Source organism: Adiantum capillus-veneris, chromosome 21 (genome assembly GCF_014529385.1).
Source record: "Adiantum capillus-veneris isolate H3 chromosome 21, ASM1452938v2, whole genome shotgun sequence".
Lineage (NCBI taxonomy): Eukaryota > Viridiplantae > Streptophyta > Polypodiopsida > Polypodiales > Pteridaceae > Adiantum > Adiantum capillus-veneris.
The window spans coordinates 43697879-43712704 of record NC_140951.1 but is presented as its reverse complement, the minus strand read 5'-3'; positions in this window follow the sequence as shown (position 1 = coordinate 43712704).

The following is a 14826-nucleotide window of genomic DNA, read 5'->3' as shown; positions in this document are numbered from 1 at the left end:
ATGATCTTAGGGCACCCATTCATGAGGGAAGCAAAAATGGTGCATGACTGGTCCAAAAACCACGTCTACTTACAGTTCCAAGACTCTGTCATTTGAGTTGATCTTTTAAGTGGTCGAACGCATCCTCTAGGAAATAAATTCATCATTGATAATCGATCAGACACAACAATTCACTCAGCTCCATTACAGTATTGTTACACGTGTAACGAAGACACGGATATTGGGGAGAACTCTCCTTATATGGATATCCTACCCGGAATGGTTGAGTCAGACAATGTCGATTGGGTACACCTAGCGGTAACTATAGATACATGGGGAGCTAGAGGAACAACTTGGGTAACACCAGATGGGGGAGAGATACCACACATTGCACCAGTAAACATGTTAGGTGTAGCGCATGTAACATCCGATGATAAGAAAGAGGCACACCTACCTGAGAGTGAAACTGATGATTCCTCAAAGGCTTCAAGCCAATACACATCGGAAACGGAATCTCAGGAAGAAATGGATTCAGAACCTGAAGAAACATTGAGTGAGCCAAGTATAGAAACTGAACACTCAAGGTCTAGTACGACCATCTATGGTAATTTATATGAGAGTGAAGAAGATACAAGCGATTCAAGTTCAAACATTTACCAAAATCAAAACCTTAACAAGAAACAAAGGTCATATAAGAGACGATGATATCGAGCAAATGTGAGAGCTAGGATAAACAAGGAAAGATCTACTGTAGAATGGCTTAGCTATCTAGGGGCATGTGATGCTCATCGAAAGCTAGTAGACAATTGGGGTGAACATCTCCAGAGTGTCATGTGGTGCAGCCCGCGACCCATTGACCTCGCTCAATTGGAGGTTACAGAGCCGAAATTGAGTCGAACTATAAGAAGACGTCAAAACCGAGAGTTAGCACAACAACAAAAGGAGGCAGAACTAAAAGAAAGGTCTCCGTCAGGACAAGAGCCTGCTGACTTACATACGGCTCCTGAACATTTTAAATCTTATACCACAGGGGAGCGAAAGGTTGTGTATGACAAAGCCCAACGAATACCTACCAATGGAAGCAGTGGAGTCTATGATGGTCCAGCGGTAGTTAAAGCGATAGAATTAGCAGAACTAGGTGAGGAGTCTAAACCAGTCTTTATTGCTCAAGACCTTACCGAAACTGAAGAGGCTGTACTTAAGGAGCTCCTCAAGGAATACAAGGATATCTTTGCTTGGACATATCATGACATGAAGGGCATTCCACCTTCTGTGGTGCAACATACAATTCCCATGATCAACACTGCTAAACCCGTCCAGCAACGACCCTATCCAATGAATCCTAAGTACGCCAAAATTGTACAAGAGGAGATTGAAAAACTTATCCAACGTGGATTCATATACCCTATTGAGCACTCAGAATGGGTTTCTCCAATAGTCATTGTGCCAAAAAAGAATGGGAAACTAAGAGTGTGCGTGGACCTCAAGAAAGTTAATGCAGCCACTAGGAGAGATCATTATCCCTTGCCATATTCAGAACATGTGCTTGAAAGAGTTGCGGGCAAGGAAGCTTATAGCTTTTTAGATGGGTACTCTGGTTACAATCAAATCATAGTTGCATTAGAGGACCAAGCTAAAACTGCTTTTATCACAGAGTTTGGAGTGTTTGCATTTCGTGTTATGGCTTTTGGCTTAACAAATGCCCCTGCTACATTCCAACGATTAATAAACATTGCGTTTAAAGAATTTCTAAGGGAGTTTTGTGAAGCTTTCCTAGACGACCTTTGTGTTTATTCTTCTTGGGAGAAGCATTTGTTATATCTACGAAAAATATTTGAAAGGTGCAGATTTTATCGCATCTCATTGAACCCTTTCAAATGCCAATTTTGGGTTAAGCATGGAGTCATTCTAGGGCATATAGTGTCCAAGAACGGGATATCCACAGATGAGAGTAAGATTAAAGCCATTGCCGATTTTCCACCACCTTCGAACTATAAAGGAGTTCAAAGATTTATGGGCCATGCTGGTTATTATCGAAGATTTATTTTAAACTTTGCCGAGATAGCGCGTCCATTGTACAAGCTTCTTATCGAGTTTCACTGGACGGAAGAATGTCATCAATCTTATGAGTTATTAAAGAAGGCCCTAACAAGTGCTCCAATCCTGCGAACACCCGATTGGAATGTACCTTTTCATGTGCATATTGATGCATCAAATTTTGCTATTGGGTGTGTTCTAACTCAACCAGGAGAACATAAATTGGACTACCCTATTAGCTTTGCAAGTCGCCAATTAAATGATGCCGAGATGAACTACACTACTACAGAGCGCAAAGGTCTAGCTATGATTGACGCAGTAAAGAAATTTCGCTATTACCTTCTTGCTACCAAGTTTGTGTTTTATGTTGATCATCAAGCATTGCTATATTTGGTAAACAAGCCGTGTTCCACAGGTCGAATTACACGATGGTTGTTAATTCTTCCCGTGTTTGACTTCACCGTTGTTGTGAGGCCTGGGAGAAAACATGTCATGGCGGATCATTTATCTCGTATCCCTAATGGCGAAGCTCCTACGGGGGTTGATGATGAATTGCCTGATACTCCTTTGTTCATTGTTGAGACAATGCCTGAATGGAGTGAAAAGATTGTTAACTTCTTAGTTAATGGTTTTCCACCCAAAGAACTGCGAAAAGATATAGCTCGAAAATTAATCAAGGAATGCGAACCCTATTGCTTACTGGCTGGAACTCTCTATAAGAGAGGAAAAGATGATGTTCTTAGACGCTGTGCCCGCGAGGATGAGTATTTATATATTCTACAAGAGGCACACATGGGCGTAGCTGGTGGTCACTTTTCAGGAAACTTGACTGCCCGAAAGATCTTACAGTTAGGCTATTGGTGGCCCACTCTATTTAAAGATGCATCACTTGTTGCAAAGGGATGTGATGAATGCCAACGCTTCAAGAAGCCACAAAGAAGTGATAGGATGCCTCTACATCCCATCAAGGTAACCCAACCATTTGAAAAGTGGGGCTTAGACTTTGTAGGACCGATTAGTCTGGCTGCACGTAACACGCAATCACGATATATCATTGTGGCTACAGACTATGTAACCAAATGGGCTGAAGCAAAAGCAACACGAAAGGCGGATGCAAAAACAACAGCTAAGTTCCTCTTTGAGAACATTATCACACGTTTCGGATGCCCCTTTGAACTTGTGAGTGACAATGGCACTCATTTTATAAATGAAGTAATAAAAGAACTCACATCAAACTTCATGATATCTCACCACAAGTCTACACCCTATTATCCCCAAGCAAATGGCCAAGCTGAGAGTACCAACAAAACTCTCATCTCCATTTTGACAAAGACAGTCTAGGCTCATCGCACTGATTGGGACCTAAAGCTTACATCAGCTTTATGGGCTTATCATACTACGTATAAAGTTGCTATTAATTGCACACCGTTTAAGATGGTGTATGGCCAAGAAGCAGTTATGCCATGGGATTTTGTCATTCCTAGTCTTCGAGTAGCTTCTCAAGAAGGTTGGGATGGTAACCCCTTAGTGGAGCGATTATATATCCTGGAAAGGCTAGATGAAGAGAGGCAATTAGCTGTGCGAAATGCTCTAGTGGAGAAGGATAGGAGAAAGAAGTGGTTTGATAGCCATTTAAAGGATAAAGACATCAAGGTTGGTGATAAAGTTCTTATGTACGGGGTACGTAATGAAAATAAGAAATTGAAATACGCTGGTAAGGGACCATATCGAGTGTGTGAAATTACCCCGCAAGGTACCATTCGTGTGGAGACTCTAGATGGAGTTGAAACCATTGGATTCCTTAATGGGAGTAAATTCAAAAGATATTATGATCCTCTAAGCCTAAAAGAGTTGCAAGCCATCCATCAAAAGAAGGCTGCCAAGGAACAAGCAGAGCTTAAAAAAATCCAAGCAAGAGTTGAGGCTCGAGAACGACAACAACGTCTTAGACGCCAACGAGAGGCTAATCTGGGAATCACGCAATCATTTTTCGAGGACACAGATGACGACTCATTAGAATCTGAGCCACCCCTACGATACCCAATTGAGCTAAATAGCCCCTATGGGAAAGTACTATACAATGTCTTAGTAGATACGGGAGCTAAACACAATTTGTTATCCTATGGAGTTTGGTGTCAATTAGGGAAACCGACCCTATCCCCGAGTACGATGCAAGTCAAGGGCATTAATAAAAAGAAAACTGCTATTCTTGGAGTCCTTCATACCCCTGTTGTCTATGACAATGGAGGCATAGTGCAGAGGTTTCTAGTCATGCCCGCGGGATCTATGGAAGGCAACGTAAACCTGGGACGCACGTGGATGTTGGCAACCAAATGCACTATTGATTGGGATAATGGTAGTGTCACGACGCGACCACCGACTCTTACCCCTATCATTCAAGCAAAGTCACCTACGTTGCAAACTCTAGCAAAGTTGAAGGATAGCCAACATTCACAAGCCAAGGTGGTTAACTCATCTTTGCCGGCTACCCATGAATCTAGCACTTCAACACTTGTAGTTGCAGCAAGCAGTAATATTGCAAGTACTCAACCTGCATGACCTAAGAGTACATATCAATGGGTCCCCAAGGCCTTACTTCCAACTACCTCAACCCTCCCATCCATTCCAAGAAAAAATTTCCCGGGAAAACCAAGAGCGCGCCCTAGGAGAGTCAAGACCAAATCATGATGGATTCCAAAACAACTATTAGAAGTCCAAGGCTACTATGATGGAAATGAGCAAATTTGGGTACCTAAACGTAAAATGTGTCCTTCCCTATCGACAACAAACCCATATGAGTCAAACAGTGTAACGCTAAAGCCAATGGCAGACCGTGGGAAGGGAAAGATCACAGAATGCTACACACCTAGTCCAGAGCTAGTTTGGGCTCCAAGGCAAAATCAATTTATTCCACCTAGCTCAGGAAGGGGGGAGTTCCATGAAGCTTCTAGCTCCTCATGTAATACATCCATAGAGGTAAAAGCTTCTACACAGCCTCCATCTATAGTAGTGGACCTCCATGAAGCTACAAAAGAATCCACACTTCCCAATGTTCAAGAATCACCTAATGAACCACTTCAAGTTCGATCCTGGGAGAGTACCTTACCACCCTTGCAACTTGACGAGGCACCTAGGGTAATAGAAAAATACTGGCAAAAATCCTCACCTATTACCAACTGGAACAATTGGTTTCAAAGGGTGTCGACATCATTTCAAACGGTATGATCTACCCAAGGAAGGGGGGAGTGTTTGTGGACATCCATCATTCACTTGCTTCCCTCTCAACCTTTCTCCCTGACCTCTTAATCTCCAATCTTAGGGAATGTATATATAAAGCCTTATACTCACAAAAACAAGATAAAAAAGTAAAAGAGCAAGAGCCATAACACAAATCATAAAAACAAATTATGCACAAGAACACGACCCTTGTAATATTTGTACTCTAACCATCATCTATTTGCGTGTACAGATATGGCTAGTACGCTAGAGTCATCCACTCCTGCCTTGGGTGAGAGGTACCCTCGTTACTTTTCACAAATATTTCACATGGTCTTTCCAGTGCTTGCATGTGAATGGGATTTGATAGGTACTCTAGCATGTGAGAGGAATTTTGAGGAGTTAGAATGGCTGATACGTCTTTTGACCACGTCTGATCCATACTTAGTAGAGAGCGTTTCTCCCATTGCACAATCCTACCCTTTTGACCAAGATGACTATAGGCGTCTAGTGACCTTCTTAGTAAACATGGGCACCTATGATGAAGAAGAAAATTTACACGACTACACAGATGGCACATATGGTCTCATGGATGATGACTTTGTTTATCTCGACGACGAGGATAGGGGTTTAGCCTTAGGGTTTCCCCCCAACCTCTACAATATCCTATTCCCTTGACTCTCTAGGGGGAGTGCAAATAATTAGGTTAGGGTTCCTTATGTTTTTTGTTGTGTTCAATAAGTGTTGGTACCTTTTTCCACTAATGTGCCTCCTGGAGGTATTCCTTTTGTTTCCTAGTGTGTACAGGAGCATGTTCCTATTAGTAGGATTTGGACCTTCATGGAATCTTTATCTCGACTCACTCTTCAAATCAAGCGCGGCCATCGACACAAACAGGTGTTTCTTGTCCATTAGCACTGCCCCTTATCTTTTTTGCATCTATGATTGTCTGCTTTAATTGTGATTGGTAGCCTAATATTCACCGCATTTGCTTAGTATCAAACATTTAATTCAATGCAATTTTTTGTCATAATCACTTGTCTAGGTTTAAAAATAAAGCAGTCCGACAAACTAGTTTGACCAAGTTAGGTGTTAGAAATCTTCTCTTAATACCATGGGGAATGCCTTCCTAATAATCAATGGTTACTTAGGTTCTTAATCCGATTTAGGCAGCATTGTGTGAAATGTACTAGGGCTTTCTAGTGGGCTTGACCCTATTGACCTTTAGCTTAAGTATTATAAAGGGAGTTAACTAGTGTGATGAGCCTGGGGAGGTGTATCAGTGTTATATGACCCCCCAAAGTTACAAAATTAAAATGTTGAAAATGAACAAACAAAAAATCAAAGTGCCACACTGTAAAATCTTAAGCTGGAAGAGAAATCTCAGCTTGATTTGGTACTTCACTCACATGTATTGCCTATGGTACTAGAGTCCTAGAGGTTCCCAGTGTGGACGCTTTTCCTTGAAAAGCAAAAAACTCAAGGCATACAAAATAAGCACACACATCAAATTGAATCACTATGAAAAGACTTTGGGGGGTCAAAGAAAAAGTAATCAGTCAGGCGATGATTTCATGAGAAATTCCTTTTATCGTAGCTTAACTACAAGGTCCTCTAAGTATAGCCTCTAGTCAGCCCTCGAACATGAATACTTGGCTCTCGCAATTAAACAACTTAATTGACCACAGAAAATTAAGAAGCTTACCCATGGTATTAATATTCGATCTCTAGTGCCTTTCGACCGTCAAATTAGCGACCCCAGACTTGTTTAATTTTTTACCTTTACATCTGTTTATGCATTTGATTACACTGCAATTTAATGTTCATTGCTGACAAATTGTTTGAAATTCTTTTACCAATCAATTTGTCTACCTAAAACTGCATATGCTTTTTGATCACTTATGAGAATGCAATTATTGTGCCAATGTTGTTTGATTTTGCAGTGACTGAAGAAGGCTAAGGACATTCATCTCAAATGCTCTTCCACCTCGACGAACGAGCTTCAACTCAATAGCTTCCGAGGACGGAATCTACATCAGGAAGGGGGGCATGTTAACCCTCACGGCTCACGGAGACCCCATCACCTACGACGGACGTGTATTATGTATTTGGTAGAGTCAGGTATCGGGCTTGTCAGACCAATAGGAAAAGGGTAAGAGTGATCGCTATTGAGATGTCGAGCTCTACACCTTGAGCTGGCAGCCACTACGGGTCTTAGCCACTTACGGCATTTACTCACTGGCGCGTTAGGTGATCGACAAGGAGGATCTCTGCCAGTGATTCTACAGCTAGACTACACTTATAGTGCCAGCCTAGTACGCTTCTAGCGAGTTCACACTTAGTGACCGCATGTACATATGTGCTACTTTTCAACTTTAGCACTTAGTCATTTTGTACTCTCTTTTCTGTGATTCTACAGCTGGACTACACTTATAGTGCCAGCCTAGTACGCTTCTAGCGAGTTCACACTTAGTGACCGCATGTACATATGTGCTACTTTTCAGCTTTAGCACTTAGTCATTTTGTACTCTCTTTTCTGTGAAGAAGAAGAAGAATCTTTCCATCTCTGTGTGCTTTGTGCTTGTCTTGTGTAGCTCTCTTGCATCCTCATTCTTTACATGGTATCAGAGCCTGGTGCAGGCAAGAGAGGCTAAGAGAGCAAGAGCATCACAATCCCTTCGTTCGCAATCCACGACCAGATGCACAAGTTTTTCGCACAAGTTTCTGAACAGGTCTCCAAAGTGCAGTATACAGAGATTTACTGTACAAGTACAGTGGTTGTATGTACGCTTGATTGTGGACACTCGTTGAGTGTAGAAAGCGTTACAGGTACCACGATAGCAGGTTCAGCAGATTTGCTGGTTTTTGCAGATTGCAGCTATTTTGTCTTAGTGCTTCAAGATGTCTGACGGTTTCAGTCATATTGTTACTGAGAAGCTTGAGAAAAATAACTACCCTGCATGGAAGTTCAGAATAACAAATTTCCTAAAAGGAAAAGGTTATTGGGACTATGTAGAAGGAGACAATGAAAAGGAACCAGAGATTCTCGAGGCAAATGCTACAGCAGAACAAAGGAAAGCTTTGAGGGACTGGCAACAAGGCCAGAGCAAAGTGATGTATTGGCTTTCTATGAGCATCACAGATGGCATGATGGGCTATCTACAGGATGCTGAAACCCCCGCCATTGCATGGAGAAACTTAGGCAGAGTGTTCGAGGTGAACACCAAGGCCAAGAAGCTTCAACTAAAGTCGGAGCTAAATCAGGTTAAGAGGAACAACCTCTCAATCAATGATTATGCCTTGAAGATCAAGAGTATCATTGAGGCTCTTGGATCTATTAAAGTCTCAGTGGAAGACGATGACATTGTCCGTGCATGCTTGGATGGTCTAGGAGATGAGTATGTACATTTTAGGTCTTCCATGAATACAAGAGACGACATCCCTGTGTTCCAAGATTTGATTTCTATGCTTATTCTTGAGGAGAAGAACCTTGACACATCTTCTTCTCATGGCAGAAATAATTCTAAACAGACCTTCTATTCTAACGCCAACAGAGGTAGAGGTAGAGGTCGTGGTCGAGGCCCAAGGGGTTGCAGGGGCCAATTTTTGGAAGGTCAATCAAATCAAAACAATACAGGTGGCAGGGGAAACCAGTCTCAAGGCAGGGGGAGTCAAAGAGGTCGTGGTGCAGGATCAAGCAGGCAGCAACATACTCCAGATAGCAGAGAATGTTGGACTTGTGGTGAAAGAGGTCACATGTCACGTGACTGTCCAAAGGGAAAAGCAAGTGGAAAGAGAGAACAGGGCAACTATGCATCTACTAGCAGAGATGCAGATGACAACAAAAACGAGCGCATGTTTGTTATGCATCATGTAGTGAATACAATGACTGCAGAGAATTCCACCCAAGATGATGTTTGGTATGTGGATTCAGGTGCCTCTAATCACATGACGTCTCGTGGAGAGTGTTTTAGAGATATGCGCAAACCAGATGTGTCAGGCTATGTGCAGACAGGAGATGACACAGCTCACCCCATTGTTCATGTAGGGGACATACCTCTAAATACGAAGAGTGGGAAATCAAAGTACTTAGCAGATGTACTTCATGTCCCAAACATTACAAAGAATCTTGTTTCTGTTGGACAAATGGTTGAGCAGGGTTTGCAGGTTCGCTTCAATCCAAATGGCTGTTATGTAGAAGATTTCCAGAATGGCTGTAAGCTGATCACAGAGGGCAAATGTGTGGGCATAATGTTTACGCTGAATGTAGACATGCCTGAGGTAAAAGCTGCATTATTTGCACAGGGCATAGGTGTTGTGGCTGATGTTGACATTTGGGTAAAACGCATTGGCCATGTCAATGAGCAGAGATTGCGCAGCATGCAATCAAAACAGATTGTAAAAGGTTTGCCCAAATTCAAGGTGGATGGTATGCATAAAGTGTGTGCAACATGCCAGTTTGGAAAACATTCAAAGGGCTCATTTCCACATGAGCGCAATGTATGTAAAAAGCCACTTGAGGTGGTGCACACAGATGTTTGGGGTCCATGTCTCTTTCATTGATTACCATACAAGGAAAGTATGGGTCTACTTCATGCGTAACAAAAGTGAAGTGTTTGGTCACTTTCAAGACTTCAAAGTCATGATTGAGAAGGAGACAGATATGCAAATCAAGACATTGAGGTCAGATGGAGGGGGAGAGTACTTCTCCAATGATTTTTCAGATTTTCTGTGAATGCATGGTATACGCAGGCAGTTTACATGCAGATATACTCCACAACAGAATGGGGTCGCAGAAAGGAAAAACAGGCACATTGCAAAGGTTGCACGTGCATTGATGAATGAGAAGAACATGCCTCATCATTTCTGGGCTGAAGCCGTAAATACAGCTGTGTACATTATGAACAGGACACCTACAGCTACGGTGCATGATGTAACACCTGAGGGAAAGTTTACAGGTACAAAGCCTGATTTGGCACACTTGAAAGTGTTTGGCTACATAGCTTACGTGCATGTACCAGATGAGTTGCGTAGGAAATTGGATCCTAAAGCAGAGAAATGTATTCTTGTGGGATATTCCCTTGAACAAAAGGGGTACAGGTGCTATAATCCTACTACACGAGAATTACGAGTGAGCAGAGATGTAGTCTTTGATGAGATGAGCAGCTGGTACAGTAATGCACATGGCACTATTGGGGCTGATGTAAAAGATGATGTGGTTGTACAAAATGTGAGGCCACAGTCACAGGTTTTGAGTGGACCACAAGAGTCCTCTTCTCGTGGCTCTCTTGAGAAACCATGGAATGGTAGACTACGTATGCAGGTTACTCCACCAACAGGTACAGGGAATGTATCACGAAAAGGAAAGGAAAAGGTTGATGAACCTCCCTTTATGGCTGATGCATCATCAGGTTTTTCACATGTAGACATGGATTCAGATGGTTCTGAACAAAGTCTTGATGAGGAATTTGGAATTCCGGCTATAAGGACACCTGGTGTAAGGAAAGTACAAGAAGATGCTAGAGGGCAAAGGAGTGACGCAGGACCGCGCAGATCTAATAGAGTCAGAAATCCACTTCATAAATTGACTTATGATGGGTATCTAGCGCATCACCAAGCCTACATGGCTAAGGTGATACAGGATGTGGAGCCCACATGTTTTGAGGATGCAGTTGGAAATGTGCATTGGGATGATGCAATGAATGAAGAGATGGCTGCATTGGAAGCAAATGACACATGGGAGTTGGTGCCATTGCCAAGTGGCAAGAAAGCTATTGGCTGTAAATGGGTGTATAAAACCAAGCATAAGGCTGATGGTAAAATTGAGCGTCACAAGGCAAGGCTGGTCGCAAAGGGTTATGCACAGACGTATGGCATAGACTATGAGGAGACCTTTGCTCCAGTGGCAAAGATGACGAATGTGAGAGCTATCATAGCAGTGGCTTCATCTAGAGGATGGATTATGCATCAAATGGATGTAAAGAATGCCTTCTTGAATGGTGAGTTGCAAGAGGAAGTGTATATGGATCAGCCACCTGGTTATTCATTACCATATATGTAGATGACCTTATTATTGTTGGTGACAATGCTATGGAGATTGACCATGTGAAGGGTCTTCTCAAACAGGAGTTTGAAATGAAATATTTAGGCGAGTTGCGCTACTTTCTTGGCATTGAGGTGATCAGGACTCTAGAGGGTGTATGGCTATCACAGAGACAGTATGCTTTGGACATGTTGTCAAAGTATGGTATGGCCGATTGTAAGCCAATTTCTATTCCCTTGGATGTGAATACAAAGCTGAGTGCAGAGAAGGGTGATGTTGTTGAGGATGTCAACATGTACAGGAAGATTGTGGGTAGTCTAATCTACTTGACTATCACAAGGCCAGACTTGAGCTACACAGTAGGCTTGGAGAGTCAGTTTATGCAGCTTCTGAGGAAGCCACATTTGGATGGAGTACGACGCACACTTAGGTATGTGCAAGGTACTCTTGACTACGCATTGTTCTATGCAACAGATGCACCATTAGCATTGTATGGGTATACAGATACAGATTGGGCAGGTAGCATTGTTGATATATAGGAGATCTACGAGTGGCTTCATGTTCTCTTTTGGGAGTGCTGTTGTTACTTGGAGCAGCAAAAAGCGGCCTACGGTTGCTTTATCGAGCATAGAGGCCGAGTACAGAGGTGCAGCAGTTGCGGCGTGCGATGTAGCTTGGCTACGCACATTACTTGAGGACTTGGGAGTGCAGGTGGACCAGCAGATTTTCATCCATTGTGACAACCTCAGCAGCATGCAGTTGGCTAGGAACCCAGTGTTCCATGCCACGACCAAACACATAGAGGTCCATTACCACTATGTTCGAGAGCGAGTGTTGGCGGGCGACATCGACTTGGTTTACGTCAGCACAAAGGAGCAGATAGAGGATATCTTTACCAAGGCCCTCGGAGCTGAGAAGCTTCGACGTTTTCGGACTATGCTTGGACTCTATGACATGCAGAGCTCGAGGGGGAGTGTTGAGATGTCGAGCTCTACACCTTGAGCTGGCATCCACTACGGGTCTTGGCCGCTTACGGCATTTACTCCTTGGCGCGTTAGGTGACCGACACGGAGGATCTCTGCCAGTGATTCTACAGCTGGACTACACTTATAGTGCCAGCCTAGTACGCTTCTAGCGAGTTCACACTTAGTGACCGCATGTACATATGTGCTACTTTTCAGCTTTAGCACTTAGTCATTTTGTACGCTCTTTTCTATGAAGAAGAAGAAGAAGCTTTCCATCTCTGTGTGCTTTGTGCTTGTCTTGTGTAGCTCTCTTGCATCCTCATTCTTTACAATCGCCGATGAGAGGCGCACTCTAACTGGGACATTCAAGGGATTAGTTGGCTAAGCATGGGCGCCCAAGTGTGAATGGGGTGAGCTCATATAAAAGCCAACTAAACCTAAAATTCATTCATTCTCTCATTTGTGCAATAGAAGAGTGCTCTTGCTCCATCTTCTTCTTCTTCACCTCCTTGTGTGTGTGTGTGTATGTGAGAGAGAGAGAGAGAGAGAGAGAGAGAGAGGGAGAGTGTGTGTGCGATCGAGCATTACGAAGGTACGACGGCGGCGAAGCGGTTGAGCGCGGCACGACTGCAGCTTCTTCTTCATCATGGCGAGGAATCCACCACGAAGGCGAGCGTAGAGCGGTGAGTGACACACCCTTTGCTCTCTTGAGCTTGCTAGTTTAGGCTTGTTGTGTGCTTGGAGCCATTTGTGGCTCGCACACGGTGTATCGGCAAGTCCTTTGCTTCGACAGTGCGGCAAGGAGCGCACATGGGGTGAAGCAGGGTTGCCCGATTTTTCCTACTCTGTTTGGTATGTATGTGGATGAGGTTTCTGACTACATTGAGAGAGATGGTGATGGAGGTGCACAACTGGCAGGGACATGGATTCCATTATTGTTATATGCTGATGATATCGTGTTGATCTCCGACTCTCCGGACGGGATGCAACGTCACTTGGATTCTTTGAATAGGTTTGCCCTAGAGAGTGGTTTGTCCGTCAACCTTGGTAAAACCAAGGTCATGGTATTTAATACCACCCCACAATGGATCAGGAGGTCAGCCCCAGCATTCACATACGGCCAGGAGACTGCGGAGTATACAGATGCGTACACTTACCTCGGAGTGGTTTTTAGTGGGCCAGCATTCTGGAGAAGGAGACGCAACTAGAAAGGAAGAGCACCCCTTTTCCCTTTACACTATCTAGCACTATATATTGATGAGGCCCAACCAGAGCCCATGCAGCATTGGGTAGATTGGAAAGGATGTGTTCACAGGTTCAATTTCAGGAGCCTTGGACGAAGCTCTGGCTCTTTGACACTCTGGTGGCTTCTGCATTGCTTTATGGAGCTGAGATTTGGGGACCTTCATTGGATCATCACAGGAGGACAGGCCGCAGTGATGGATGGGGGGACATGGAGAAGCCTCTGGTCTCTATGATCTCGCGACTCATTAGAGCCAAGGCCTCAGTACCACGTGCTATTGTTCGAGCAGAGCTAGCGGCCCCTCCACTAGTGGTTGAGGAGCTCACCAGATCTGTCTCCTTCATACACCGCATGTGGGAACTTCCCACAGATAGATATTCCCGCCTTGCACTTGAGTCCTCTCGACAGTTAGCCATGCAGGGAGATACAGCATGCTGGTATGGGGAGATGACATCATGGTTTCATGCGCATGGGTTCAACATAGACAGATTGCTTCCCTTCCAGTACTCACTGGATGCACCCTCTCTGACTCTTACACAGTTCGAGATCACCAAGCTCATCCGCCAGGACTTGACTCAGTTAGACACCAGGAGGACATGGATACAGCCAGCACAGGAGCTGGGCACGAAGATGGCTTTCTACAGAGAGCATCTCCTCCAGCTTACGGTTGATGGTTTTGTGACGAGACCCAGATACATGGACACCCACTTGTCTCATGGGGTACGATGTGCTATCGGCCAGATACGCACATCTTCACACCAGCTGCGAATCGAGACTGGGAGATACAGCGGAGTACCAGCAGAGGCCACGACATGCCCCCTGTGTGACATCGAGCTTGAGACAGAGTTGCACTACACATGCCACTACCCAGTGTACTACGAGATACGAGGCCGCTTCCATTGCTTGTTCAGAGAGGGCTTTGGACCATTCTCCAGAGTCATGCAGTACGAGGATCAGAGATGCTTGGGTTTGTTTTTGCTCGAGCTACGCTAACATAGAGAGAGCCTGATGAGAGGAGAGGCTAGCCAGTCTCAGAGACAGATCACAGATTTCTTTAGAGCTGCCACTGGACACCCGGAGGAGTTACTACCACAGCAGAGCTCGGCGTTCTCACACCAGAGGCACACTGATCGACCGAGCGACTGAGCTGGGGAGATCTAGACGCCCACGACTGCGAAGGACTACACAGCATCGGCGGAGGCTGCATCAGAGGATTCGGATCACTTTGGCTTGACATGCATGACGCCCAGTCAGACTACTGACCATGGAGGAGATTGATGAGATCCACCAGCGACCGATGTTGGATCTCTTGTGATCTAGCTATCCCAGCTAGCTACTTAGTT